The sequence below is a fragment of the Nicotiana tabacum genome, chromosome 3 (assembly GCF_000715075.1).
Source record: "Nicotiana tabacum cultivar K326 chromosome 3, ASM71507v2, whole genome shotgun sequence".
In the NCBI taxonomy this organism is placed as follows: Eukaryota; Viridiplantae; Streptophyta; class Magnoliopsida; order Solanales; family Solanaceae; genus Nicotiana; species Nicotiana tabacum.
Window position 1 is genome coordinate 77,015,304 of NC_134082.1, and position 18,692 is coordinate 77,033,995.

The following is an 18,692-nucleotide window of genomic DNA, read 5'->3' on the forward strand; positions in this document are numbered from 1 at the left end:
CTTTAAAAAATAAACCACTATCTTTTCTTTTTCTTTTAAAAATGCTACTTTCAATTACTTTAAATTTTTTAAATTTTCAGATATCTTTATATTTATTTTTTAATTCCAACCTTCTTTTACTTTTAAATTTTTTAAAACTTTTTACTTTTTTTAAAAAAAAATTCTACATTCTTTTACATTTTTTTATTTTTTTATTTTTTTATTTTTTATTTTTTTAAAATCATTTCCGAAATTACTATATATATATATTTTTTTTAAAATAAAAATAATAAATAAAATAAAATATTTTCGGATTTTTTTTATATATATAAAAAACAAAAAATACTATTAATAGTGATAATTCACTTTTTATTTTTTTTTATTTTTTTTTTGGTTTTGTTTTGTGTTGGACAAAAATGAAGAAGGGGTGTTGGGTTAATGGACTCGGTCGACCCAGTTCGAAATGGACTGGGTCGTAGGGAAGATTGGGCCATTTTTTGGGCCTATAGCTTGAAATTGAAGAAGAGGCCCAATTCCGACTTTCTTTATATTTTCGCTCTCTTTCTTCTTTTATTTTTCTAAAACTAAATTATAAAAATACTGAAACTATTATTAAGAACTAAATTAAGTTATAAAGGCGCAAATTAACTCCCAATAACAATTAACGCACAATTAAGTATTAATTAAGCATAAAATTGTATATTTGGACATTAAATGCTAAAAATGCAAACGATGCCTATTTTTGTAATTTTTAATTTTTGTAAAACAATTTTAATTACTAACAATTGTAGAATTAAATCCTACATGCAAAATGCGACATATTTTTGTATTTTTTATTAATTTAGCGAATAAACACGCACAGACAAATACAAATAATTCTTCAAAATATCACAAAATTGTACACCAAAGAAAAATCATTTTATTTTTGAATTTTTTGGGAGTAATTCTCATATAGGGCAAAAATCACGTGCTTACAGCTGCCCCTCTTTGCCCGGAGACACGAAGGGTTTTCGTGCAAAGATAAAGCGAGCGATTTTTGCCCATCCGAGTACTCCGTTGAAGCATTTTTTTGAAAAAGATTTGACCGAACCTTTGCTTCAAAGGTTTCCTATATATCCTGGGCTAAACAGGAATCAGGTCAATGTAGTTCGAGAAATTTTGGTAACTGGGACTACCGTTGGACTGCAATGTTACTGTTGTTGCATGTTATTACTGCTGCTTACCGATCTCCTTGTTACACCGTGCTTAAAAAAAACAAGAAGCTAGGCTAGAGTACAATTTGTTTTTGTGTCCTTGCTTCCTTGTCTGCTTGCATTTCTTTCGGTGCTTTACTTCTTTTGACACATGTACTTGAGTTTGTACTGTGACCTCTTGTTGCAACCTTCTGTTTCCCGGTGCCGGGGAATTTTATTGTTTCCTGCTGGGGATTCCTATTGTAACCCTCTGTTTATTGTCCTCTGACTTGATTTTGAAATGTATGCCTCTGTTATCTGGGCGGGCTCCCAATTTTAATACTTGAAAATTAAAGACTTGAAATGTATGCCTCTGTTATCTGGGCGGGCTCCCAAGTTCAATGCTTGAAAATTAAAGACTGAAATGTATGCCTCTGTTCTATGGGCGGGCTCCCAACTTCAACAACAACTTTAAAAATGAATGTCATTCCTCTCTTCAACCAATACATCGCCATTATGTTCTTCAGAGGGGGCTCCTGATTTCAACAACTTTAAAAAATAAAATCCTATTCGAGGGCGGATGAACCCGAAATATCCTATTCGAGGGCGGATGAACCCAAAATATCCTATTCGAGGGCGGATGAACCCAAATATCCTATTCGAGGGCGGATGAACCCAAAATATCCTATTCGAGGGCGGATGAACCCAAAATATCCTATTCGAGGGCGGATGAACCCAAATATCCTATTCGAGGGCGGATGAACCCAAATATCCTATTCGAGGGCGGATGAACCCAAAATATCCTATTCGAGGGCGGATGAACCCAAAATATCCTATTCGAGGGCGGATGAACCCAAATATCCTATTCGAGGGCGGATGAACCCAAAATATCCTATTCGAGGGCGGATGAACCCAAAATATCCTATTCGAGGGCGGATGAACCCATATATCCTATTCGAGGGCGGATGAACCCAAAATATCCTATTCGAGGGCGGATGAACCCAAATATCCTATTCGAGGGCGGATGAACCAAAAATATCCTATTCGAGGGCGGATGAACCAAAAATATCCTATTCGAGGGCGGATGAACCCAAAATATCCTATTCGAGGGCGGATGAACCCAAAATATCCTATTCGAGGGCGGATGAACCCAAAATATCCTATTCGAGGGCGGATGAACCCAAAATATCCTATTCGAGGGCGGATGAACCCAAATATCCTATTCGAGGGCGGATGAACCCAAAATATCCTATTCGAGGGCGGATGAACCCAAAATATCCTATTCGAGGGCGGATGAACCCAGAATATCCTATTCGAGGGCGGATGAACCCAGAATATCCTATTCGAGGGCGGATGAACCCAGAATATCCTATTCGAGGGCGGATGAACCCAGAATATCCTATTCGAGGGCGGATGAACCCAAAATATCCTATTCGAGGGCGGATGAACCCAAAATATCCTATTCGAGGGCGGATGAACCCAGAATATCCTATTCGAGGGCGGATGAACCCAAAATATCCTATTCGAGGGCGGATGAACCCAAAATATCCTATTCGAGGGCGGATGAACCCAAATATCCTATTCGAGGGCGGATGAACCCAAAATATCCTATTCGAGGGCGGATGAACCCAAAATATCCTATTCGAGGGCGGATGAACCCAAAATATCCTATTCGAGGGCGGATGAACCCAAATATCCTATTCGAGGGCGGATGAACCCAAAATATCCTATTCGAGGGCGGATGAACCCAAAATATCCTATTCGAGGGCGGATGAACCCAGAATATCCTATTCGAGGGCGGATGAACCCAGAATATCCTATTCGAGGGCGGATGAACCCAGAATATCCTATTCGAGGGCGGATGAACCCAGAATATCCTATTCGAGGGCGGATGAACCCAATATATCCTATTCGAGGGCGGATGAACCCAAAATATCCTATTCGAGGGCGGATGAACCCAGAATATCCTATTCGAGGGCGGATGAACCCAGAATATCCTATTCGAGGGCGGATGAACCCAGAATATCCTATTCGAGGGCGGATGATCCCAAAATATCCTATTCGAGGGCGGATGAACCAAAATATCCTATTCGAGGGCGGATGAACCCAAAATATCCTATTCGAGGGCGGATGAACCCAAAATATCCTATTCGAGGGCGGATGAACCCAAAATATCCTATTCGAGGGCGGATGAACCCATTTTCAAAATCTTGGAATTGTCTTACCTCCGACTGTTTTTCTTCGAATCGTGTTGTCTTGCTATCTCTTAAAACTTGAATTGATTTCCTCGTTCTTTCGAGAAAATTTTCGACAATGGCAGAAAATCTTCTGCCCCAGTTTTGGTGCTTTTCCTTGTTCTCCAGGTGGACGCCTGACTTCTGATATTTCAACTGTTCTTCCTTGTTCTCTAGGTGGATGCCTGATTGCTGATACTTCAACTGTTCTTCCTTGTTCTCCAGGTGGACGCCTGACTTCTGATAATTCAACTGTTTTCCCTTGTTCTCCAGGTGGGCGCCTGATTTCTTCTTCAATTTTTCATCTTCATTCTCCAGGTGGACGCCTGACTTCTTCTTCAATTTTTTATCCTCCGCTCTGCTTTGTTCTTGCTTGCTGGGGATAATACCACTGTGGGAGTCTCCTTTCTTCCCCTCCTTCAAATTCATTTTTTTTTCAGAATTTATTTTCTCTCAACACTGCTGGGGATAAAAGTGTTATCTTCTTGGGATAACGTTGTTGAGGATAATGCTGCTGGAGAATTTTATCCCTTCAAATTGATGCATCATTCTTCTGGAAGCTGCTGGGGATGATAATGGTTTTTGCTCTTATGAGCACAAATGTCATCCCTTTGTTCTGTCTGTTGGAGAACAACTTCTTTTATTAAAACTTGTTATGCTGGGGGTAAAACTGGTTCAAAGATCACTTCCCTTGAGACTGGTGCTATATTCATTTTACCCTGAATAGGTATCTGACTTCCAGAAAAATTTCCAAATGAAAGGAAAATTTTCTGCCCCAGTTTGACAGTCTCCCTTATGGCCTGTATTTCTGTCATCAATGCCACTTCCTTTACCTGTTTCAATTTAAACAAAATTTGTTAGTTTAAAACGCGGTGGTTGGTTGTGATACTCCCACTGGGATGGTTTTCCCTTTTCCCTTCCTTGCTCTGCGTTCCACAACTTGTTGGGGATGATATTATTTGCTGGGGATAATCCTTTTCTGCTGGGGATATCCCTCTTCTTTCGTGGCATGACTCGGAAACTTGCATTTTCCCGACCTTTTAGTCTCGCATGAATTTCCCAAATCATGCTTATTGTTTTTCTTGTTTTGTCCATGCGCTCTGGTCTTGAGGTTTAATAACCTTTGATTTCGGCAAGGATATCTCTCTTGACACTCGTCAATCCTTTTGCTGGGGATATCTTTCTTGACACTGGCCTCGCGCTTGTTCCTTCCTGACTATATCACTTGGATGTATTAGTCAGATCTTATCTTGGAAAGCTGATGGCCTATTTTGAAATCATTTCCCACTGGTTCTGACCAAACAGACTCTACTGGGGAATTTTTCTATGAAAGGAAAAGATAAAAGGGAACAAAATAAAAGACAACGGAAAAAGATGACTCTTTAACAAAAGAAACTATAAATAAAACCCTATCAAACGCAGACACCGACTCTAATGGTCATGACATGCCTATGTGGCCTATCCTTCGTCAATCATCTTTCAAGATCTTCAATTGGCAATTCCCCATCTGATTCTTAATCTTATTCGACTTGTAGTGCCCGAAGGGTTTTCACTATCAAGCCTCTCTCATTTTGGGGTTTTCTCTCAACTTTCATCACCTTATGGTGCATGTGAAGGTTTTCACCGATAAGACTCTCTCATTTGTATCACTTTTCAGCTGGGGTTTTGGAGTGTTGCCGGTATGACTCTTTCTGTTGGAGATTAGAGTCCTTTCTGCTGTGGAACAAAATGTTATGCTCACCGGTGAGACTCTCATTTGTCTGACTTGGAATCTTTTGAAGACTGATCAGAAGGTCTTTCTTTGGACCGTAATGTGGGTTTTGGATAGGGCTAGAAAAAAAAAGGTATTAAAGGCTCAAAAATGCATTATTTTTTGGGTTATTAGTTACAACCTTCAGAATTAGATTTATTTACAACAAATGCAACATTTGCCCCAGTTTCTTGCTTGGGGATTATTTATTATTATATTTTTTTTATTTATTACACCATGCATACCATGCACATTATGCACACTATGCACCCTATGACCGAGCCGTGAAGCGCCTACGTATCCTCTTTGAGGAATCAGGTCAAACGTAGTTCCCAATTCCTCTGTTTTCATTTGACTTTTTTTTTTTTTTTTATCATTGTTCTCTTTTTTTCGTTTTTTGTTGATTTTTTTTTTGATTTTTTTTTCTTTACCTTCCAGGCTCGTATTTCCTAGTCATTGCTATTGATTCCGAACGAGGGGTATGAAAGAAAAATAAAAAAGGCTCAAAAGGGGTAACGAAGGATAAAATGTTTAGGTAGCAGAACAAAATGCCTTCGTCATTCCAGTCTTCAAAACATGTCAAGTGCAAACAACACAATTAAACAATAGATTTATAGTCTCTTCCGATGGTGCTGGACTTGACAATTATATTCAACATCTGTTTGTTCATTTGTCACTTCTAAAGCACCGTTGGGCGACACTCTCATTCTCATTATTATGAACGACCCTCATGCCAATTTAGACGAATCTTTCTTTAACGGTTTTCTTTTTGTTTAACTTGCCCCAGTTCCACATGACTCGGGCTCCAAATAATCTCAAACCGTTCTTATTTCCTTTAAATGCTTTGATCACCTTCCCAGGGTTTTATGATTAACTTTTAAGACTAGGCCCAAACTGTGTGCGCATGTCATGTCACTGGAATCGGCGCTGAACAAAATGATAAAAGGACTAAACAAAAGATGACTGGAAACAATAAAAGACCGGCTTTTGTATTAGACTACCGGTGAAATGGTTTGAATAATAAAACAAACAAAACAACCAGAATAAAATCTTAACACAACCTTGACAAAACTTAAACAAATTGATATGACAAACTGGAAAGATAAGAAGGTTTGACACAAGACAATATTCGGATTACAACCCTAAGAATAATCCGGACAACAGAAATGACAACAAAATAAGACACCACCCGCTTCTCTTTTGCTAACCAAGGAACATAGCGTCCTCCCACTTTATCAAAATTGGCATCTTAGCCACTTGAGCGTTCGCATCAATACTGCCAAGACCATTATCAGCTTTAATATCATCAACCTTAGTCAACAAGTCCCAATAGGATTCGAGTGCTTCTGTTATCAAGCCTGATCCCTGCAAAGTGTGCTTCTGGGTCTTGTATTTCCGGCTTACCACAAACCAACCACCTTAACTTTCTTTGTGATTCAAAGCGAAACAGGTTAGAATGGACTCCGTTGGTCCCCATTATTAACAACATTTTTTTTCTTTTTCTTTTTTTTTTCCATTTTTTTTTCATTTTTTTGTTGTGTGGTCGAATCTTATGGAGATTGCCTACGTATCATGACCCCGCATGAATCAGACCTTGCGTAGTTCGGACCAACAAAAGATAAGCAATACTAATCATTTTTTCAATTTTCATATTGAGTTTCAAAAGTTTAAAAATGACCTACAAACTTGAAAATCAAACGACCCACATATTATAATCAAAAGTTTTACAAACTCCAAAACAAACGGCAAACTTCCTTTCTCCGTTTGACAAATGCAACCGAACGATTATTTTTGCAAATGTGGCCCTTCCGAATTTTGAGGCCGGAGAGGATTATTTTATGACACTTTACAAACTTGCTCATTCTTTTACGAAAATAGCCTTTCGACAACTGAAAGATACTCTAAGGCTATTTCGGCAAGAACGGTTTAAGACGCGGTCGAAGCTGGCTCGACTTATTTTGACCAAAAATACAAACGGTATTCACCTGACCGCTGACTCTTTGTTTTGTTTTTTTCAAATTACAATAAAATCGTGTGTTGCAAACATGGCCCTTCAGCGCCTCGAGGACGAAGATTTTTAAGGCCGTGTGGGTCGACTGGACCAAAATCCTACCCATGACCCCAAAAATGGTTGTTTATGCGAAGTCAGCCTTCCGGCGTCCCTTTCGAGAAATTCGGCTATTTTTGACAAAAACAGCACCACCCTGACTTATTTATGACTCTTTAAAATTTGTCATATATTTTTTTTGTTGCTATTTTTAGCAAAAAGGGGGGGTTGGACACCACCCGACTTATTTATGACAAAATTAAAATTTTGACACGTTTTTATTTATTTATTGGTTTTTGGCTATTTTAGCAAAAAGGTGGGGTTGGACCCGATGAGGGTTGCCTACGTATCTCACATCCGGTGAGAATCAAACCCGCGTAGTTCGGGCCAATAAAAGATAAACAATACTAATCATTTTTTTTTCAATTTTCATATTAAACAAAACTGGGTTTCAAAGGTTTGAAGATGACCTACAAACTCGAAAATCAAACAACCCACATATTCTAATTAAAAGATTTACAAACTCCAAAAATAAACGACCAGCTTCTTTTCCCGTTTGACAAAGACAACCAAACGGTTATTTTTCAAATGTGGCCCCTTCCAAATTTTGAGGCCGGAGAGTATTATTTTACGACACTTTACAAACTTGTTCATTCTTTTAAGAAAATAGCCTTTCAATAATTGAAAGATACTCTAGGGTTATTTTGGCAAGAACGGTTTAAGACGTGGTCAAAGCTGGGTCGGCTTATTTTGACCAAAAATCCAAATGGTATTCACCTAACCGTTGACTCTTTGTTTTTTTTTCAAATTACAATAAAAACCGGGTGTTGCAAACACGGCCCTTCAGCGCCTCGGGGACGAAGATTTTTTTTTTTAAGGCCGTGTGGGTCAACTGAACCAAAATCCTACACATGACCCAAAAGTGGCTGTTTATGCAAAGTCAGCCTTCCGGCGTCCTTTTCGGGAACATTCGGCTATGTCTTGATAAAACAGCGTCACCCGATTTCTTTATGACAAAATTAAAATTAGACATATTTTTTTTGGCTATTTTTTTTAGCAAATGGGAGGCTGGACACTGCCCGACTTATTTATGACAAAATTAAAATTTTGACACGTTTTTTATTTATTTATTGGTTTTTGGCTATTTTAGCAAAAAAGGGGGTTGGACCCGATGAGGGTTGCCTACGTATCTCACATCCAGTGAGAATCAAACCCGCGTAGTTCGGGCCTCGTGAATAAGTAAATGAACTAATATTTTTTTTTATTGGAACTGTGAAAGAACTGCTCAAAGGAAGTATATATATATTTTTTTGATTGATTTCTTTTTGAAAGAAAAACTCGTAAAAATTCCTTTTCTTTTGATTTGAACTTTGAGAATTTCAAAAGGAAGTTTTTTTTTTTTTTTTTTTTTGAATTTCCATTTGTCTTTTTTTTTTTATTCTAAAAAAAATATTTTTGGAATATTTCTTTTGATAAAAGAAATGCTTCTAAAAAATATTTTTTGAATTTTGAATTTTCTTTTCAATTTTGAAAGAGGAATCAAAATATTTTCGGATTTTTTTCTTAAAAGAAAACATTTTTATTATTTTTGTTTTATCAACAATGGAAAATAAAGATATTTATATTATTTTTTGCAAGACATATTTTTGGAATTTTATTTTAAATTTTCTTGGCAAGAAAAATACTCTTTGCAACAAATAAAGATATATATATCTTTTGGAAATAAAAAAAAACTTTTCGGATTTATATATATATATTTGCGACAAATAATGAAAGACCTTTTTTTATTATTTTTTTTTATTTTTTGCATTTTCATAAGCAAATAAAATAAAATAAAAACCATTTTAAAAATAAGACTCTTTTTTTTTATTTTCATTTTCTATTTTTCCTTTGCTTTTAATAAAACAAACTAATAAAACATTTTTTTTTCATTTTCTCAAAATTTCGGCAGAGTTTTGACAGTTATTTGGGCATTGGCTTTTTTTCAAAAATAAACAGTCAATTCCCTAACAGCTATTTCTTTTTTTTTTTTTCAATTTTAAAATATTATTCATCATATTCAAAAGTCAGTCAACACACAAATCCGGATCAAATAAATGCGCAAGTAGCAGCAAGTAAGATGCATCAGGATGGTCATTTTTTTTGGTACACCTGTCCTAGACAGACCCAACCCCTGTGTTGAGTCTCCAAAGTCAAATGCACGTGATGCAAATAATCGCTCCTACTAGGGATCCGGCATGAAGCTGAGTTATTCTAAGTGAAAAACCTGAGGCATATTGATCTAGCCCTGGCTTACCCAAACGGACAGTTTGAGCCGAAGCGGGGGCAACGTACCGGGAGCACGAAAGTCTACCCGGCCTAGTTACTTGTCCCAACTTCGTCTTATTTGGTATGACTTTAACAGAAAGGTGGGCCACGCGCACGTGTGCACCATAAATTTAGAAGACTCAGAAAGAAGGGGGTTTCGTAGCAGTTGTATATATTCATAATTCAAATAATATTAAAGCGGTAAAAGTGTCATTTAGCACATTGGGCATATATAAAAAAAATCAGATAATAAATAAAGCCAACTATAACAGTTATTTTAAGCTCGAATTCTTAAACCCTGAACCAGTGGTTCTGGGTAAAAGTCCCCAGCAGAGTCGCCAGAGCTGTCACACCTCCTTTTTCCGCGCCCGCGAGGGTGCAAGGGAGTTTTTCCAATTAAAGGACAATCGAGACGGGATTGGTTTATTTATTTCAGAGTCGCCACTTGAGAGATTTAGGGTGTCCCAAGTCACCAATTTTAATCCCGAATCGAGGAAAAGAATGACTCCATATTACAGTCTGCGTACCAGAAATCCGGATAAGGAATTCTGTTAACCCGGGAGAAGGTGTTAGGCATTCCCGAGTTCCGTGGTTCTAGCACGGTCGCTCAACTGTTATATCCGGCTTGATTGTCTGATTTTATACAAATATGAACTTATGTGCAAATTTTATCTTTTAACCGCTTTATTATTATTGTTTTTAAAAGAAATATGAACATCGCTTAAAACACGTCTTTGGACTGCGTTACATGAAATGCACCCACAATTCGGAACACGTTTTATTTGATGTTTTGGGATTTGGATTCGGGTCGCATGAAATGCACACCCAGGCTTAAGAAAGTAAAATATTAAACACGCGCCTAAAGAGACTATCGCGTTATTATTTTGGGGAAGACCGTGAAATTCGCTAAACGGTCCTTCCGAATTCTAATTAAACCATACATTTTGTGAGGGCCCCGCAATCTATACGTTTTATTTGGCGAGGCTCGTCTCATTTTTATTTTTACAGGATAAACCTACAATGACTATATTTTCTATTAAGTTCGTCTCTAAATTAAAAGAAAATCTCTTAATTATTTACATGCTGAAAAACGTAACTTATTAGTTATTAGTTTATGGCTAATGCGAATGGAAAATTGCGATCGAGTTTGTACAAAGAAAAACTGCTTTCATTTTATATTCTGTTATTCAATAATACTAGAACATGAGATTGACCATAATATCAAAAACAGATTAATTATTCTCCGTAATTTAAAATAACATTATTAGATGAAGAAAGTATACATATGCAACCTCATTATTCATTAATCATTCAACTACATCTTTATACGAAGAAAGAAAAATTATATTCAACCACAAATCTAAACAGGAGGAATTCAACAGGAACAAAGCCTGATTAATATTTCATTTTTTTGCTTCAAGCCGAGATTGAACAAATGTGTACCTGGAAACAGCAGTACAAGAACAAAAGAAGGAGAAGTCAGCAGCAGTAATAACACAGCAACAGCAGATTCAGCAACATCGCAAACCAGTACAGTAGGAATAGCAGAAAACCCAGGAGACTATAAACGACTCCAAGTATAGTGAAGAAGTAAAAGGCAGGAAGGTTCTGACTATTTCAGATCTTAAGCGAGACAATAAAGCAGTAACTATTTTTTTTCAACTTCAAAACTCTCCAAAATGAATTCTGCCCCTGTATATTCAGTGTATACAGAATGTATATCGGGTGTATACTTCTCACTCCGCCCCCTTTTTTTCTTCTCTCTATCTAGTTTTTCCTCTCTTTTTTTCCACCCTTCTTCCTAAATTTTCTCTTCTATTTATAGCAAAATTTTCGAAATTTTCAGATTTGTTTTTTATTATTTTATTATTTTTTTAATTAAAAGAAATCCCACTTACAAATTGCTTTTATTTTTTTAGAAAAAGAAATCCCACCTTTATTTACTTTTATTTTTAAAATTCCAACTTTAATTACTTTATCTTATTTAAAATCCCACTTTTTATTTTTTTAAAAAGAATCTCACTTTATTTAACTTTTCTTTAAAAAATAAACCACTATCTTTTCTTTTTCTTTTAAAAATGCTACTTTCAATTACTTTAAATTTTTTAAATTTTCAGATATCTTTATATTTATTTTTTAATTCCAACCTTCTTTTACTTTTAAATTTTTTAAAACTTTTTACTTTTTTTAAAAAAAAATTCTACATTCTTTTACATTTTTTTTTTATTTTTTTTTTATTTTTTTAAAATCATTTCCGAAATTACTATATATATATATTTTTTTTAAAATAAAAATAATAAATAAAATAAAATATTTTCGGATTTTTTTTATATATATAAAAAACAAAAAATAAAACTATTAATAGTGATAATTCACTTTTTTTTTTTTTTTTTTTTGGTTTTGTTTTGTGTTGGACAAAAATGAAGAAGGGGTGTTGGGTTAATGGACTCGGTCGACCCAGTTCGAAATGGACTGGGTCGTAGGGAAGATTGGGCCATTTTTTGGGCCTATAGCTTGAAATTGAAGAAGAGGCCCAATTCCGACTTTCTTTATATTTTCGCTCTCTTTCTTCTTTTATTTTTCTAAAACTAAATTATAAAAATACTGAAACTATTATTAAGAACTAAATTAAGTTATAAAGGCGCAAATTAACTCCCAATAACAATTAACGCACAATTAAGTATTAATTAAGCATAAAATTGTATATTTGGACATTAAATGCTAAAAATGCAAACGATGCCTATTTTTGTAATTTTTAATTTTTGTAAAACAATTTTAATTACTAACAATTGTAGAATTAAATCCTACATGCAAAATGCGACATATTTTTGTATTTTTTATTAATTTAGCGAATAAACACGCACAGACAAATACAAATAATTCTTCAAAATATCACAAAATTGTACACCAAAGAAAAATCATTTTATTTTTGAATTTTTTGGGAGTAATTCTCATATAGGGCAAAAATCACGTGCTTACACCACCTCGTGGCATTCATATCTCAGTCCCTCGTCCTCATAATCATAATCAGTGTATCACTGCTGTGGCATGCAGTCCGACCCAAAAGTATCCTCACAATACAGGCCCTCGGCCTTACTCAGTCAAAATCACATAAGGCACTCGGGCAACAGTAAAATATGCTTCTCAGCTCAAAATATCATTTAAAAGATCATTTAAGTGTTAAAACAGAGTAAACATGGCTGAGTATGAAAACAGTGATGATAGTTGGCACGAAGCTCCAAAAAGGTTTTAATAGTTGGCACGAAGCCCAAATATGACATTCAACGCAAATAATGATGATAGCAAATGGATTTCAGTCAAATACGTGGTAAAACAGTCATTCGGGATGGACTAAGTCACAATCCCCAATAGTGCACGACCCCACGCCCGTGATCAAGCGTGTGTGTCACCTCAATATAGCACAACGATGTGCAATCCGAGGTTTCATATCCTTAGAACATCATTTACAATCATTACTCACCTCGAACCGATCAAATATCTAGCTCGCAACGCCTTTGCCCCTCGAATCGGCCTCCACCCGCATCGAATCTATCCAAAATTAGAGCGAGGATGTCAAAATAGGCTAAGGGAATGAAGCCCAAGCAAAAACAATCAATATACAACATAAATCCCAAAATTACCAAAACCGGACCCTCAGGCCCATGTTTTGAAATTCAATTTTTTTTACATCAATAAATTCCTTATCTCCCCACGAGTTCATACATATCGAAAGTTCTAAAATCCGACCTCAAATGTTCCTTCAAATCTTCAAGCAAAGGTCTAAGTTTTCAAGCCCTAGTTCTTCAATTTTTGGTAATTTCCATGGTTATTTAGGTGAAATTCACACTAGAATCGAGTTTTAAGTCCAAGAATCTTACCTCCAAGTGATTCCCCTTGAATCCCTCTTCAATACCCTTCAAAAAGCTCCAAAAACAACCAACAATGGAAGAAATAAACCCCAAAATCCCAGACAAGACGAGTATTTAAACATTCTGCTCAGGCCTTAATTCCTTCTTCGCGAATGCGGTCAACGCCTCGCGTTCGCGAAACACAAAATGACTTTGACCAAAAATCATCTTACGCGGACGCGACATGCCCATCGTGAACGCGATGGTTCCTCAGACTAACTCTTCGCGAACGCACACCCTCCCTCGCGAACGCGATGAACAACTCGACCTTAAACCTAGCTGACCAATTTCCTCTACGCGAACGCGCTCCCCTTCTCGCGAACGCGATCCACAAACATCCAGCGCTTCGTGAACGCGGAGACTTCCTTGCGAATGTGAAGGCTAAAATCATCTGCCTTCTCAACTAACCCTCCGCGAACGCGAAGGTCAAATTCTCTGCAACACTTCAGCAGTTTTTCTGCAATTCCAAACAACATGAAATGGTCCGATTGACCACCCGTAACTCACCTGAGGCCCTCAGGACCTCAACCAAAGGAACAAACATATCCCAAAACCTTATTCAAACTTGTACAAATCTTTAAAACACCTCAAACAACATCAAATCAACCAAAACACATCAGATTCAAGCCTAAGTTTCCAAAATCTTCCGAATTCCGCTTTTGATCAAAAACCTAACCAAACCATGTCTGAATGGCCTAAAATTTTGCACACACATCCCAAATGACACAACAGAGCTACTGCAACTCTCGGAATTCCATTCTGACCCCTATATCAAAATCTCTCCTACCAACCAGAAATCGCCAAAATATCAACTTCGCCAATTCAAGCCTAAATCTATTCCGAACCTCCAAAACTCATTTCGATCGCGCTCCTAAGTCCTAAATCACCTACCGAAGCTATCCGACCCATCAGAATTCACATCTGAGCCCTCTAACACATAAGTCAACCTCCGATTGACTTTTCCAACTTAAGCTTCCTCAAAAGAGACTAAGTGTCTCAAACCTTACCAAAATTATTCTGGATTGGATCCTATCGACCCGATACCACATAACACGAATAAAAAAGCATAAAGAAGCAGAAATGAGGGAAGCTGAGTGGTAACTCATGAGACGACTAGCCGGGTCATCACAAACATTAAGGTGAATCAATAGTGGATGGACAAAAGTCACAAAGTATGAGGTGAGATTAGGCTGTCGTTCTTAAAATGAACAAGTAATGAGGAAACATTAAAGGACTTAGATTTATACATATGAGATAAGCAACGAAAGTAACCTGGAGTTCAATAGCAGACCTCAGTAATGATATATTAAAATAAGAGTTACGGTATAGTATAACCTACCTTGTTGCAGTAAAGTCATAGAGATAGATAATCAGAGCTATGAAACAAGATATAGTAATATTTGCAAGTTCAACAAAGTACCAAGCGAAGAACTTCAGTATACCTATAGATGCCAGAGGGACATTTTATCAAGCTTTGTATATATTTACAAAGTGAGGCCTAGATATTGGCTAAAAGCTGGAGGAAAAAGGAGAGAAGAGTCGCATAGACACACTTACAGAGTCAGAGTCGTACATGCTACATGATAAAAGGCAGAAATAGTTACAAGATTGGAAGGATTCCGACCACAAATCATGGTGTGGGAAAGAGGCCTAAAGGAGGGAATGCCCTAGCCTTTGGATTTATTCACAGGACAGTTGTGTAGATGGCAAAGAGAGTACTAAAGTATTCGAAAGACATCAATTATGAAAATAATAAGAGCATCAGTCAACATTCAAGGGCGAATGTTCCAAAGGGGGGAATGATGTTACACCCCATATTTTTGTACATGAAAGTATGCCACAAGTGAATTGATGAAAGCTCGAAATGAGATGTTACATTCCGCATTTTCGGACATTAAGGTTTTGACGTAAAGTTAATTGACGCAAGCTCGGGAATGAGATTATCTTGAGGTTACAAGTATTATGCTATTTCAAACAATGGATAAGTAAATTCGTGAAGGTGAGGGGGTAAGCAAATGGAAAAAAATGAGTTTCGTCGAAGCTTGACAATTTGGGATAAAATACAGTCCGAGCGATAATACCCGGTATTTATGGACTAGTGTCATACAAGGTACTATATGACCATGATAGTAAGGTGTACAAGGTATGTTAAAAGTGAGTAGTATTTTAAGTAAGTTGAGATAATTCTTAATTATGTGGGTTATTGGCTAATTATTGGGTAATGGATATTACCTAATTAATTAGGGATATATTAGATAAAAATTAAATAGCATGATGTGGCAGCCCCATATTCAAAGTAAATGACTCACAATCTTGATTGAAAGGTGGCATACATATAACACTTACGTATAAGACATTTAATAAGTTTGGTAAGTTTGATCAAGTAAGAAATGACATAACCTTTTTCCTAATTTAGACATTTGTCAAAATAGGCGTTAGAACCCCCCCCCCCCCCCAGCTTTTCTCTAACATTTTCAATACAAACCACCCTGCCCTACAATCAGATGTGATTTCCTTACAAAATACTACACTTCATAACAGAACGTTAGCCATTCTTCAAGTTTTCAACAAAACTTCTTGCAACCAAGTGATTCTAATGAGAGTTATTAAAACCTTAGCAACGTAAAATCTTACGGTTCTAAAGGAGTACAGTGCAATATTTTTCAAGAATATCATAAAGATTTTTCTCTACCCCAGGTATGTTAAGGCTATCCCTTCTTTATTTTTGGCATGATCCGTACGATTCAAACGAAACGAGCAAATGCACAACTTCCATAAATGACTCTATTCATAGAAGTATTAGAAGTGACTATATTCTTGAATTCCCATGTATCTTATTATTCTATCATTTGTTCATGGGTCTCAGAAAATACATAAGTTGATAAAGTTTATTTCATGATATTAATCAAAGGCATAGTGGTCTTATAACACTCCGAAAGATTTTATTGACTTATTTATCATGCATTGCATTCATTTATATTGACCCATGACCAGATAGCGTTATATACATGTATATGGGATATGGAAAAAAGTTACGGCGTTATATATGCACCACCACCTTATCAACTGGTATACGTTGATGATTTGCCCATAATGGCCGAGATGATATGATGAGATGCCCCCAGAGGCTTGATGATGTTATGAACGCATATACCCATGCATGATATGACTTTTATATGTATATGCATGACGTTTTAAATATTAAAAGATTCATAAAGTTGTTCAGACTTACATGTCGAGTCTTTTACTCCATGTTTTATGTCTATTATTTACTGATTTTCATTCCTTACATACTCGGTACATTATTTGTACTGACGTCCCTTTTGCCTGGGGACACTGCGTTTCATGCCCGCAGGTCCCGATAGACAGGTCGAGAGCCCTCCAAGTAAGCTATCAGCTGAGCGGAAGATGTTGGTGGGCTCCATTTGTTTCGGAGTTACTTGTTTGGTTAGTATGATTTAAACGTATTTTGTTTGGTATGGCGGGACTCTATCCCGACCTTTATGAAAATTATGTATTCTTAGAGGCTTGTAGACAGATGTCATGTACGTAAAAGATTATATGGGCTTGTCGGCCTACGTTCAGTATACGAGTGGTTATTTTGGCCTTATAGGCCCGTATGTCTTATGTATAAGTTGGTATCACATGTTGTATTCTACTTATCTCACGGTAGCCTTCCGACTCAGTTATCTATGATAGTATGACATGAAAAGATACGTTATGTAGGTACTCTATTTAGTAAAGTAATAGGTGCCCATCATGACCCGTCAGTTTGGGTCGTGACAGAAGTAGTGCACTCTTTGACTTTCTTTTTCGTCTTCCTTTTACGTGGCTTTCCATTTTATCCTTAACTTTGCCGTTTTTCTTTCTTCAATTCATTTAGTTTATCGTGGTACAACAAGAAAATATATTCAATTTACCACCACCAAATTTGACAGTCTATATTGGGGTATGGAATTCTCAGAATGATGATAATATTCATGAAAATATGAATATTCATATTTTTCGTCATTCAATCTATATTTTATCCGTTTTAAATATGAGTGATTCGAAAATTTTATCCGTATTGTCTAACACGTATTCAATCTATCCATATCAATCCGACTCCTCCCATCATTTGCTAGCACTATTTAATGTTGAGCACCCATTACCTTAAAATGCTGGATCTTCCATTATTATTAAGATTATATAGTTTGATTTGATGTAAGAAACTAATGCGAGTAAATATTTACCAACTTTGAAATATAAAGAAAAAGAGGGGCACAAGGGGAAGAGGGAGGCCAAACTGACATGGACTTTACTCCTTTATGCAATTGGCTGATCAAGATGCGGAAAACAAACTTCTCCCACGCACTCCGATTTTTCAATGAAAAGTACTATTTACTGTAGTATTTTATGATTATGTTTGTATCAAATAAATGAATGTAATTATGTAAAATAAGTGTTATATATATATATATATATATATAAATTTCTCTTTGTTATAAATAAACTATATTATGTATTTTAATTTTATTTGTGAGTTTTAAAATTAATTAATTACTTTAGTTTCGTGCAAACACCAAGTATGGTTAACCTAGCTTAACAGGCCCAACACAATCAACAACTGCACTGTCCAACAGTGTCAACAAAGCAGCCCATCAAGCCAATCTTATGTACATAGCTTTTATCAATTTTTTTATTTCATTTATTTTTATTTTTGGGACTTCAAATATATTGATGTATTTTGGAAATGAGTCATTAGAACATTCTAGACAAAAGTAATAAAGGGGTTCTTCTTTCTCTCTCTAAACGATTTCGGAACTCTAGAGTTCCATCTTCTTTCATCTTCATGCAATGAATTCTGGTAATGTTAACATGGTATCAGTGCATGGTTTCGGTATCAGCTCACCTTCATCTTCACTTCGACGTCACCCTTGACTGGAGTTTTCATCTTTTTGTTTGGTTTGTTGAAATCGAGGTTTTCGTCTGAGGTAAGATATTCTCAGAGAAAATTGGGGATTTCTACGATTTTGGCTTAACGTCGACTCTGTGGATGCTATATTGCCGGAATTCAGCGGTTCTCAACACTTTATGCTCCGATTGAGTTTCGTCCTAGGGTTTATGTTCGGATTTTGCTCGCAATATCGGTAATATTCTTCCTATCTCCCATCTACAGATTTAGGACTTATTTCTTTCCATGAATGAGGAACATCCTGTGATTTTCATGTGAAAATTGTAGTTTCGTCTCATATCAACTTCAATTTCTAGTATTTTTTTTAAGTATGATTTTATAGTTTCATTGAAATTGTTAGC

At 36.2% G+C, this 18,692-nt stretch overlaps 1 long non-coding RNA gene across 1 annotated transcript in view; it reads left to right on the top strand.

Moving 5' to 3' along the window:
* The window catches only part of LOC107807305 (uncharacterized), a 45,219-nt gene extending 33,968 nt beyond the window's left edge, over positions 1 to 11,251 (top strand). Inside the window, exon 5 of the long non-coding RNA XR_012707618.1 lies at positions 10,911 to 11,251. This is a non-coding gene — a long non-coding RNA (uncharacterized LOC107807305). The remainder of the gene's footprint in view (positions 1 to 10,910) is intronic.
* The last annotated feature ends 7,441 nt before the right edge of the window (positions 11,252 to 18,692 follow it).